Source organism: Periophthalmus magnuspinnatus, chromosome 18 (assembly GCF_009829125.3).
Source record: "Periophthalmus magnuspinnatus isolate fPerMag1 chromosome 18, fPerMag1.2.pri, whole genome shotgun sequence".
Taxonomy (NCBI): Eukaryota; Metazoa; Chordata; class Actinopteri; order Gobiiformes; family Gobiidae; genus Periophthalmus; species Periophthalmus magnuspinnatus.
Genome location: NC_047143.1, coordinates 8,509,915 through 8,522,383, shown reverse-complemented (window position 1 = coordinate 8,522,383; position 12,469 = coordinate 8,509,915). Strand labels below are relative to the sequence as shown.

At 37.0% G+C, this 12,469-nt stretch overlaps 1 protein-coding gene across 1 annotated transcript in view; it reads left to right on the top strand.

The window, feature by feature from the left end:
* stim2b (stromal interaction molecule 2b) overlaps positions 1-12,469 on the top strand; it is a 36,710-nt gene that overhangs the window by 1,842 nt on the left and 22,399 nt on the right. The gene's annotated exons all lie outside the window — the stretch shown is intronic.

Sequence of the window (12,469 nt, the reverse complement as noted above, 5' to 3'; positions counted from 1 at the left end):
AGCCTCTCACCTCCTGAAATGGTTATAAATATTTGCCAGTCATTTTGTGCCGTGCTCACCAGTTTCACCTGTTTGCATCCTATAATACAACATAATTCTTGAAGACAGATCATGATAGACTCTCTGAAACAAGTATTAATATTTTAGTCATGGGTGAGCTGACATGTTTATTTCCTGTGTTTTTCAGTCCTAATGAACTGAATAAATCAGAGAATCAGAGTTGGTCAGTATTGATTAATATGAACAAGGAACATTTTGGTAATTATACATGCGTAGGTTGTTATGACTTATGTACTGGCCACCACCACTGCATTACACATTTCCCAGCTGAGTCCATGTAAAAGGTCAGCTGCCTCTTCCTTGGACTGTGTCTCAAGTGTGTACAGTAATATAACTATTTAAAGTGCCACAGAGTTGTTGGTAAATATAGTATACCAGCTTACAGATATTGCAAAATTGAATGTTATTTTTTTTAAATAAAATGTTCAATACTGTTAATTTTACTTGATTCATTCATTATATTATTACTATGATTAAAGTGTGCATCCTTGCAGGGCTTTCATAGATGTCCACATGCTCCAAAAGGTTGCATTACAGCTTACTTTTTCATTTCCAAGAAATAAGATGTCTAATCCCTCAGATGTAAAGTGGCCTCTTCATTTTTGGTCTTCAGTTCTGGTCAGATCAAGCTGCTTGGATGAGTGGTGAAACGTCTTCAATCTAAAACCTTTGTCCAGTTGACAGAACTGAAATTTTCTTTTTCTTGCAAGAAATGAAACAACTTTTAGCCTTTTGTCTGTCTCAGATGATCTCAAATGCTCTCACTATCATTACAAGGACATTTCGAGTCTGTTCATTCTGCCCAGTAGTTAAGGTTAACTGCAGCCTGTTATTACCTGGACTCTTGAAAGTTCAAAGCTGTCATATTCCTTGCTGTGAGCAGCCCAGGGAATACACTGTGGGCTCGGGGTTATGGGAGCTTTTGGGAAACCTGCAAGTTGGAGATTCCGGATCAAAAGAAACAGTAGAACAAGAGCAAGGATTTATGACAAATAGGAATGTCAAGATTATTTGATTAATCAATACTTCTGATTTGAATTTGCAAGAAGTTTTGAAGCAAGTCCTTATTGGCAATTATATAAAAATGTGTATCAAAAATTTGTATCTGGTGGGCTGCATGCTTGCATGGGAATAGCATTCATTGCCACAATAAATTCACAGAAACACACAGCCTGTATTTATTAAATCAAACTTGAATGAACATGAAGGAAAATTGTATGTAAGATAGTCATGTAGTCTATATAGTCTATATAGTCTATATAGTCTATATAGTCTATATATATATATATATATATATATATATATAAAATACATATATATATATATATATATATATATAAAATACATGAAATGTATAGGCTGCTGCCATTAGCTTATTTTCCTTAGACTAGCACACAAGTTTAACCAGCCAGTCTTTCCGCTGCAAGAAATTACTTTTTTTCCCTGTCGAATAAGCAGTTCTGGGAAAAGCTTTGAAACCCACTCCCCCCCAAAAAAATGGCCACAACTAAAAGCGTCACAGTGGTACACTACACTCCAGCTAGCCTGGTACATTCTGGTCTTGTTCATAATTCTCTACCTGTAAATGCTGTGTTGACCTTTAGCAACATTGACATTATTAACTAGCATTTAGGATTTGTTGCTTCAATGGTCTATAGAAAAATCAATGCTAATGCACATGAACCTAATATATACTTAAATTCATCATTATGGACTGGGTGCTGTCAATTGACATCATGTTGACACAATACGTCACTTTGTTTGTCCATTCTGTCCCAAAGGTGACCAGAAATCAAAATGACAGGAACCCGATAAAAGGGCTTTTGGATGGGTGCCATGTCATGTTAATGTGTGGAAAAATCTGAGAAAGAAGATAAATAAATAAAAAACTTAACTGATTTCTTAACATGTCCAGAAGAGCATTACGGGTTAATACAGGGTGGGCTAAAAGTCACTGACACTTTTAAATTTTCAATAGCTCCATTAATTCTTAAGTTATACTCAACAAATTTTAGCAGTAGGTAAAATGAACCTTCTGAGATTTTTGGCAATATATATGGTTATAATTGTTCACTTACAGTTGAACTTATCACTACTTAAACTAGGGGAAGTAAAACTTACCTAATTTTTTAAAAGAATGTTTTTTAAGTTGCCATCATTTTTGGTTTTGCACTGTATAGCACTATCCAACACACTTTGCATAACATTTGAAAGCATTTCCGGGCTTATGGCTCTTATTTGATCCTGAATATTACATTTTAAGCCGTTTATTGTCTGAGGTTTATTCACAAACACCTTTTCTTTAAGATAGCCCCACAGGAAGAAATTGGGACTAGTCACATACTGCACCCTGTCTTTGGAAATGACTTATTATTCCTTCAATGGCATTTACACTTGGGGCATCTCTTGTATTAAAATGTTGTTTGTAACACTGCTGGGTTTCTGAATTTGACCCATGTGACTCAAAGTACCACTATACAATGAGGGTTCGTTCCTCAGTGCTATATTTGCTCTTATGAATGTCGGAAGGATAGTTCTAAATGCTCTGAAAAAATAAAATAAAAATATTTAGAAACAAAAAAGTTATGGTTTTTTTTCAACTGTCAGTGATTTGTACAATATTCAAAATAACAACTTAATAGGTAATAGGTAACAACAATGTAAGAACTATTGCAATGTAATTATATCAGGTCCAATTGCACTAAACGTAAGAGAAAATATGTCTTTCAATATTCAAGATGGCACAGGTTCATGGAGCTGAATTTTTCTAGGCCTATATGAAAGTTGACATATTGTAGGGTCAAAAATCTAATTCTAATAACTATTATCAAAAGTAGATACTCATTTGAGCAGGTATCAGTATCAAAAAGTCACATGCACAGGACAGATATCAGCTTTTCCTGAATAGCTTTGGAGTGATCTTGAGCTGTATCAGAACAAGTAAAAGACCACATAGACTAGTACACACCAATGGACCATGAGGGATTACGCAGATGTAAGTCCACATGGTAATATAAAAGAAATGACTATGATTTAATGCTGAAAATCACATTCATTCGTCTAATTACATTTTTTTAAATTATTATTATTATCATTATCAGAATCAGTATTGAGTTACTATGCTTTTGTATTGAAATCGAACAAATTCAGAAATTTTAGTATTGTGACAACACTACTGCCTTGAAAGTTACCTTGACCAAAACCCTGATACAACAGGAATAGTCATTCCAGCTCCAGATTAACATGTATAAACAACACAACACGTATGAACATGCCGACGCCCACAGCTGCTGTAGTCTCCATCAGAGTTTTAGTGCTGTGATCCCCCACGGTATTGACAGACCCCAAACACAACAGACCTATGTATTTATAAATCCCCGGTACATTTTTCCATGTGTGGTTTCCATTATGTCTGCCATGACTGCGGTTGACCTCACGGTGACAGGAGGTTACAGCATTCACGGGGCTGCTAAGGTTGTGTGTAATGTTTTCTTCCACTGGGCCCACTGTCACATTAGGGCACAAAACACAGATCAGATTAAAGAGTCTAACAAGTCATGAGAGTATCGGTGACCAGGCTAAACCAAAGGCATTTGTATTTAGGATGTATTAGTGATAGAGTATTAGCTCTTGTGAGTATTAGATAAGGGGAGACTTGAATGATCATAGTGCAATTATAATACAATGCACTATAAATGTAAACTTTATTTTGCTCTTTGTGAACTACTGTGTCCAAGTGATTTTCTTTCCTTGGATCAATCAAATTTGTCTAACCAATATATTAGCTAAACTCCAGTCTACACTAATATTTGTCAGTAATGAGTGAACTGAGTAGCATTGTTTGTCTAAGATTGTTTATTTTCTGAAATAAAATACAGTTTTATGTTATAATTTCATCATGTTCTTCCTGACACGCTACAATCTGTTTGTCTCCCCTCACTGTCTCTAGTGGCACATGCGTGCGACACATGCGTATTCCAGATAATTCATTCATAATGAGGAGCAGTGGCACCAGGCAGGATCAGTGGCGAAGAATGCCTCTGTGTCAGATGTAGGTCAGTGTACTGGGCTCTGGTGCCTTCCTGCTGTGAGGGCCAACTGTAAAAGCCCTGTGCCCCCACCCACACTGAGCCTATTGTTGTCCTGCCCGCCATGCCTGGGCATTTCAAGGTGTTGATCCATGTGCTGGCACCTCATGACACACTACTGGCATTTTGTATGTCAACTATACTACTGTTCAACATAGTTAAGCAAACTGTGAATGAAATAATGTGATTCCTATATACCTGCTCATTCCTTTTATGTGGCAGCGCCCAGACTGTGGAACAGCCTCCCTGTCTGACAGATCCTCTCAGACTTTAACGCAGTTAGACTAAACTTGTAAACCCACCTCTTCTCCCTGGCATTTAATACTTGCTAGACAAGACGTCTACTGTTTTATGATATATATATATATATATATATATATATATATATATATATATATATATATATATATATATATATATATATATATATATATATATATATATATATATATATATATATAATGTATATATATAATGTATATATATATATATAATGTATATATATATATATAATGTATATATATATATATAATGTATATATATATATAATGTATATATATATATAATGTATATAATGTATATGTTTGTTGGTAACTTTTAAGCACTTTGGTCAGCTAAAGTTGTTTTAAATGTGCTACATAAAGATTGAATTGAACTGACATTATTTTGACTAGACAGTAAGACAATGGTGTTGTATGTACCGTACAAAAGAATAATGGCAGAGCTGTGTTTTTGATAGATCATGTTAGTGGTTTGAGGCATCCTCAAATCCAGTGAACGTTCTCTTTAGTATCTATTAGCAAATTATGAATTGCACTTGTATGACACATAGCAACTTTGAGCCAGACTAATGTCCACACTATTATCCAGTCCCAGGGGTCGTGACCTTGTGCTGTTATGAGGAGAGCGCCCTGCTGATAATACTTGTCACCTTAACACAGGAAGAGCCAATGCTGTGCCCTTCACTGCGGCCTAAAATTATGGCTGTGGCTTAGGTTCTTTGCATCTCATTTCCACATTAATTACACGTGTTTGCCAGACATCAGGACCGTCTAAGCTGCACAACTCATGAATTTCATTTGGTGTGTGAGGTGTGACCAAGTTAAGTCATGTGACGGCTAAAGTAACCATTAATATTCTAAATTGTTTTCACTGCAGTCTGTGTTTGAGGAAGGTTAATTTTCAGTAAACTGGGAACTTAAAATGTTCAGTGGTGCATAATCAAACTAATATACTTAGACTCAAAACATGTATTTGGGCATGGGCTATAATGTTAATCAACTGTGAAAACTTTAATATGGATAAAATTAGCTAGTTAGCTAGTTGGAATTAAGACAGAAAACAAAACCTTAGCAGCACTTTAAGTTAATAGTCATTCGTGTATTAGCTGTACCTCATTAAACACATTGCCAGTGCTAGTCTATGTTTAGTTTTGGGTTGCCATGTTTTACTGTTGACAGTATTGACATGCCATGAGCCAACCATCCAATAAATGACCCCTAATTTACTACCAGACAGCACTGGACATTCTGTACTTTGATAATCCCTAATAATAGAAAGATTATACCAACACAATGGTTCATCAAATACAAGAAAACAAAGCTCTGATGCTGCTTTGGTAATTTAGATGGAGTTTCGACAAGTAGATCTTTTGATTCAGGGACTTTCCCTCACTGAGTTCACGTGATTGTTTGGCCTGGGCAGCAGAGGTTTGGATTTCTTTGGTATGTCGTCTCCTCTCAACTCTGTCGCCACTGATGGTTTTATTTTATCAGACCATAACAAACTAATTTATTAGCGACAAGTAAGCACAGGATTGCCTCAAGGAGTAGGCCCATGAAAAGATGTGTACTCTTTGACTACAAATGTATTTAAAGGTTCCCTGAAGAAACCTGAGCTGTGGCCACTTTGGCACTTGAACTATTTGTCCTCATGTCTAGCATTCTAAACTAATCAGTGTTTTTGCTAATGCTAATAAGTTAAACTCTTGTTTGACCAGATTTTCAAAATTAAAAACTGGGACACACTCGGGTTGGGATGGTTAGTATAAATAAAACTGTGAACAGAGTATTGTCCATTCTCAACTTATTTGTGAGTCAGTATATAATCTGATGTCAGTGCATTTTTTTCCATTATGGCCATTTCCAAGCATGGTTTTCTATATTTTCGCTAATCAAATGACAATATATTGCCCCCTTTACTGTTGTCAGGGATCGGATTGGTCAACAATAGGGACACCTGGGGTATTTCTTGAGTAAAACTGTGACAACTAGGGGATGTCTGGTCACCCTAGTTTCATCCTGGTCTAAAAACCTTGTCTTGACCCATGCATGCTATGACCCATCTCATCATCATGTACACCATAGCATTATCTAATGTGTTATGTCCAACATTGCTTTACTGTAGAGAGTGAAGCAGTTAATTCACTTAGCTAGCCTCTGGTAGCAGCTTTTTTGAGACACAGGCAAATCAAATCAGAATAGAGGCTCTGGGAGGTAACATTCTCAGTAAAATTGACATAGCAATTTAGTTTTGACAGCAATAGACCAATAGAAGTGACGTATGCATTAATTAACACACTAATACCATTTGCATGGTGATATAATTTAGCCTCGAGCTACAACTTGGTGGGTCTTTTATGGTCATGGGTAGTGAATGTTTGCAGCTTTATAATTAGGAAGGCTTTGGTTGATTTAAAGCGGCTCATTTTTGACTCCAGGTTTTAAGTGTAATTTAGTTTCATTCTAATTTAGTACACTACTTCACCGTGTTCTACTTTGTCAGACACATACCACTTTGTGGAAATGTAATATTACTGCAAACCTGACAAATGGTTTGTGTTTGTAAGAGCCACAAATCTTAGTATCTACATTACTACTGTCTGTGTGTTATTCTTAGCTGCCACTAGTTATATTTATGAAAACAAAAGCATCCTGTCAAGGAGGAAGGTGGAAGACACATGCAGGAAGTTGGCAGAGACTCCGATGTGTAATCCTGTCTCATTTACAAAGTCTGGCAGTCACTTCCATGCAAACACAGTGAAGGAAGCGTCCAATGGCATTAGGTTTATCTCTTTTCCACTTCTAAAATCAAACCAAGGAGCTGCTCAGTACTATTGCTTATTCCCCCCCCCCCCCCCCCCCCCCCAAAAAAAAAAAAAAAATGCATTGTGTCAGGGATTTTTTCTTAATTGTTATGTTTTTATTGTAGTGTTGGTGTATTATCTTTTTCTCTTTTGTTCAAAAACATAAAAAAAACAACCTTGTACGTAAGTCAGATACTTTACCAGCTGACCTGCATAAGCATGTTAGTGTGCATGTACTGTATGCTGTAGGTATCTGCAGTCACATTTTTGTCAGCTGTGGTAGCTATGTGAACTTGGCTGAATGATCTACTGGATAATGGATCTACTGTACAGTTTTTCAAGGCATAACACTTCAGTTTAATCACGCTTATATAAAAACACATCTTTCATGAAGTAACACAACTGAGTGGAAAAATCTAGTAGTGTTTTGCCTATTTTGACAATGTTGATGAGGGGCTCTTAATCCCCAAAATTGCAAGAAAAGTTTGCTCGTACAACTTGTATGCTCCAAAAAAGTAAAACAAAATAAAATTAAAATTGTTCCCCACTGTGACAACTGATGAAACGCCTTTGTGGTGAGATGGATTTAATAATAAAACTACTTTTTAGGAGTGTACAAGTTGTGCAGACCAACTTTTCTTGCTGTTACCTCTTTTGATCCTGCACACTGGTTTTGGAATGGCTGTGCATGTCCATTCCCCACTTATGGGCTCTTAATCCTAGCCATCATACATATCTAAGTGACTTAATATCCTCTATATGCAGATAGACATTGTAAAGCTGATTGTATAACTCGACTTACATCGTAACAGCTTTAGCATGTGACCTTTCTTCCCATTTTCTATATACTTTTACTCCGTTTATCTACTGAAGCACATCAAAGGCATTGTTGTACCTATTTTCATCCACTTCCAGCCACATCCATCACGCATCTCATGTTTGTTCTGTTATTGAGACATTCCAATGAAGCTCGGGCATACGAAGTGTCTCCTTTTCTGGAAGTTTTTAGGATTCCAAGTTGGTGGGCCCCTACACGCTTTGCTCTACTTGTCTGCTCTTTTCTGAATTTGTGGCCTAAGCAGAGGATTACATTTGCCCATTAAGGAGGAGGGGAGCTCTTGTAACTGTGGAAATAGCTGTAGGTCAGATAGAATGGGAGCTCTTTTCAATGCTGAATCAAACCAAAGGAGATGAAAGGCTTTATCTACTTGGTATTTGAACTTCTTTGTGGTTGACATTTGGGAATTTGCATGTGGTTTAATCCTAAACTAAACTTTGCATTCAGATAAGACTTTTTACTAAATTGTAAATTTTCTCTTGCAGTGATTATTTTTTTTCAGCTACTGAGGGCGTCAATTCACGCAATTGTGAGTCTTAAAGTCAGTTAAAGGGCCCATATTACACTATTTTCTGATCACATCAACAGGACAGAAATGAGTCTATGGAACCCACCTGGACGACTGAGGGATTGCACAGATATAAGCCCATATAGTAAAAGAAAGTATTTTAATTTAATGTTAAAAATGAATCTCTGTTGTTTAAAATAGAGAGTGTTTTTTATTATCATTGTAGTATCAGAATCGGCATTTATTATGAAGTCCAAGCCTACCAAAATCAACATGGAGATTTTAGTATTGTGACACTACCCCTACGCTTTTTAGTTACTAAGATTTTTCCCTTTTCTCATTACTGTGCTGTGAAGTAGTGGTACTGGATACATTCTGTCCCTGATCAGATACTTTATACCTCATTCAGTTTATCAATGACTGTATGACTTGGTTGAGACATCTTGCTTTGTATCTTTGGCACGATCCCTACATCCCACATGCCTCCTGACGCCCACTCATGTATTATCGTACTGACATAGCTGAGAATTATCACCAAACCCCAAAGCCTTCAATGACTTTTGTTTCACAAGGGCATCAGGACAGGAACCTTCAAATGTGAATGTGTGTGTTTGCTCTCAGCATTGTTATTTAGCAGCTGGTGCAAACTGAGAATACCACCATAACACTTTCTGTATCTTGTTTCCTTGATGCTGACTACGTTCCTCTGCCAGCCCTGATGTTAGCTTAGCATTTGCAGAAGGTTACTCATGTTCATAAGTAATAAATGAAAGCTGATGAGCAGAAATGGTAGTAGTAGTGTTGTCACAATACTAAAATTTCAAACTCAATTTTGATGGTTTCTTTAGACAATATCATGTGATTTTCAACATTAACTTTTTCATATTTCATATTACCATGTGTCCAGGTAGGTTCCATAGTAGTCCATGGGCTTTTCATTCTAAAGCTATTAAGGGAAAATCTCTCTCCTGTGAATGTGACTTTTAGTATCAATACTTGTTCAAATGAGTATCTAGTTTCAATACTAATTTTAATATTGATTAGTATCTGATTATCGGTACTTTTGACAACCCTGTCTGCAAGTTTCATTAGCTTTACTTGCCTTTAATTCTGACTCGGAGAATGCTCACCTTATTCCTCATTATCAATTCAGTTTGATTACAGAAAAGTCTTGCATCTGTAATGGACTAAAATACTGGTGCAGAGGGGACAACAGTTATACCTAATAGACAGGGAACAGTGCATTTAAATACAGGAAGAGCTTTTTCTTTCCTTTTTACTTCCGTTTTTTGTACACAATTTCATCAAAACAAGACCAAGACCATTGCCTGTAGCTTCTGTAAAGCAGATTCAAACGATCTTTTCCACCTGACTGATTAAAGGCATCATCTCGAGTTAACTAGCGAAACCTATAAATCAGTTGTTTGTTTGAGAATGTGAACGCTATGAATTCATTTAAACTATGTCAGCATATCTTTGGATAATGAATAGTAGATACCATAGCTGAAAAGTCAACTTTGAACTTGGAGTTACAATATTGGGTTGTTAAAAGTATCAAAAATCAGATACTTATCAATTCTAAATCTAGTATCAAAACTAGATAGTCATTTCAATTCAATTTATTTTTTGCAAAACCCAAAATCACAACAGCAGTTGTCTCTTAGGGCTGAACATGATAATTGATTTAACCAACAGAAAATCAACAATGAAACAGAAACAGACAAGCAAGTTAATCAACAGGAAACAAGCAAATACATAACTGTCCCAGAACATCCCCTGTCCTTAGACCTTCTTTCTCGGTAAAGAAAAAACAAAAAAAGCATCTTGAAAAACTTCGAGGAGAACCACAGTGAAGAAGAGATCCATTCCCATGAACGGGCAGACTGCAGATGTGACTAATGTGCATCCATTTGCATTTGAGTTAAAGTCTGTAGGACCAGAGCCCACTCAACTAAGGGACAAAGGGAGGCCTATCCATGGTAGGGTAGGAGTCATCCCACCCTGGTATTGGGTCATCCTGCCAGGTGAGGGAAGGGAGGATCTGGGTCCACGGAACAGGATCAGGGAAGAGGAGGGGCATCAAGGGTCCAGCCATCACCATCATTTTAGAAGACATAAGTACTAAACCGATACATTCACAGGACGGAAATGAACCTTTCGTGAATAGCTTTAGAATGATCTTGAGCTGTATCAGAACAAGTATAAGACCACACTCACAGTCGTTACTCTGTTTTTGCATGTGCTGTCTTCACTGGTGATGCATTCATATTAGTGTTTCTCTTCAGAACCTCCTACTTATGCTCATGAACTATTGTATGAACTGCAGAGTGGGAGGACAGATCATCAGATACAAGGGAAACAAAATAGCAACTAGCAACACAATCAAAATATGTTTTATTATAATATGATGTTTTTTTCCTGATAATCAAAGTCAGGTATTGTTTTGGTCACGCTTTAGCTGTGGAATCCATACAATTTGAAGAGGCACCTCAATAATAATTTCAGATATTTGCCATGAACCACATCACTTTTTCACTTTACATAATTCAAATATTTGTAATGCCTGTTTTGTTTTGGGCTTGACACACCTGCAACTGCTTTCTAACATTCTAACATGTTTGTGCATCACTCATAAGATTTGTTCAACCATATAACTTAAGAAGATTTTGAATTCATACATTTGAATAAACAAGCTACCACCTGTAATTACCGTAGGTTGGTCGACCTGTCCCTGTTGTATTCTTGCTTATCACCACGGGGGAACAGATTTCTGCCATCTGCTGGTGAAAAAAAGCAGATGGTAGCTTTAAGTCCTGGTTTTCTATTTTGGTTTCAGTCTCAATCTGCAAACTGGCCTAGATTAGTTATATTGTTAAGGTCCATATTTGTCCTGTGAATGTGATTTTTTTTCAGTATCGATACTCAGCCCTGACATATCCCATTTATTCATTTTTTGCAACCATTGTACTGGTAATTACCATGACTTACTCAGCCAAATTCTTATTGGATTAACCCACATCAGACACACCTGAATTCCTCTGTGTAGTCCACCTTTATCCTCTATGGGCTGTAACTGTCTACTAATGGCCTCTTGTCCCAAAGGTCTGGGTCGCCATAAACACCACACAGGGCACATAGCAGCTCCCGTTTTCTCCTAAACAGCTTTAACAATACTTCCTGTTCTGCTACTGACACAGATATTTACTATTTTAAAGTACTACTATTCACTTTTATGTATGCATTTGACAGCTCAATGCTTTTGTTATCAGAATCTTTTGAAACCGACATGCCAGCCTTAGTGACAACCTTTCATACTGTATTATTGTAAAACGACTTCCTGCTTGTATTTGCATGCCGCGTGTGTACTTAACATCTGTGTGTCTGTGTGTGTGTGGGTATTTATCACATTGCGGGGACTCGTACATCTACAGACATACAGTCACTATATGGGGAGTCAGGACCTGTCTCCGCTTATTTGGGCCAAAAATTAGGTCCCCCGTGTTTTATATGACCCATTATTAGATCAACAACATGCTTCTAAGTTCAGATGTGGGTTAAAATTGGTAAAAGTTATGATATACGTTAAGGTTAGGTAAGTAATGACTATAGTTAAGGTTAGGATCAGTCTCCAGGAAATGAATGGAAGTCAATGTAATGTCCCCAAAAAGCATGGGAATCCAACATGTGTGTGTATATTTGTGTGTGTGTATGTGTGCGTGCGTGCGAGTGAGAACAAGGGAGACCTGTGCCATTGTTAAGCCTTTACATCCTGACAACCTTGCGTCTTGATGAGTTAAAAATAACTTTGTGCTTTCCAATTTTGTCACACTGCTGTTTCAAATCTCAGCGTCTCCCCCTGGTACGCGCCGGGGTCAGCATGGGTCACTTCC